The following is an 860-nucleotide window of genomic DNA, read 5'->3' as shown; positions in this document are numbered from 1 at the left end:
TCACTTTGGTTTCTGTTGTCTCATTGACATGGCTTGCGATTAATATTTTATTCACTTGATGGAACATAGGTTTTTATGGATGTGGTATGTAATGATAGCAGATATGAGATTGCCATGCAAGAATTTAAATTTTGAAAAGAGCTATTTGACATCCAGATGTCAGTATTTTCATTTCTGTCCATTAGTGAAACAATTATGGTGTCTTTGACCTCCGAAACAGGTTCTCCCCTTCGGTTCCTTGCGTTGCTGTGTGAGCCACTGGAGGGCACTGGTGGGTAAGTGACCAATTCAGCCTGCTCCGCTGTTACTTTTCTTTCCATTTGTTTCTCAATCTCCTTAGGTTCCTGTTGACTGCAGCTCTCTTACACGGTGCTCCTTGTATTTGGAGATGGTTCCGCACCAGATGCATGTGTGGTAGATTCACTGGAAGTGAGAGAAGGAGCTTGCTATAAAACACCCACCACCTTAGTACCGCTGCCCAAGGCCCTGCCTTGCCCATCGTCTAAGACCCTCCCTGTACAGGGCAACAGTCACAACCTCAGCTCTTGGGCAATATGGTCTGTAAGATCTTTCAGCATCACTTGGGGTCCTGTAATGTGCATCCAGCAATGCTTGTTTCTGTTGCATCTTGAAGTTGCAAAATGATGAGAGCATGTTGTGCTTGGTTTTGTCAGCTTTTACATCAGCTAAAGGGGGTGGGCGGTGTTTAACTGGGTAAAGGAAGGTCTGCTACTTACTGGCGGGGCACCATACTGTAAGAGAAGTATGGGTTTTTTTGGTGAATAGGATAATGCACTGGTCTACCTGAAAACCTCAAAGCATTTAATAAAACGAGAGCAATGTCCTAATTCCTTATTTAC

This window comes from Rissa tridactyla, chromosome 2 (genome assembly GCF_028500815.1).
Source record: "Rissa tridactyla isolate bRisTri1 chromosome 2, bRisTri1.patW.cur.20221130, whole genome shotgun sequence".
Classification (NCBI taxonomy): domain Eukaryota; kingdom Metazoa; phylum Chordata; class Aves; order Charadriiformes; family Laridae; genus Rissa; species Rissa tridactyla.
Note: the sequence above shows the minus strand (reverse complement) of the source record.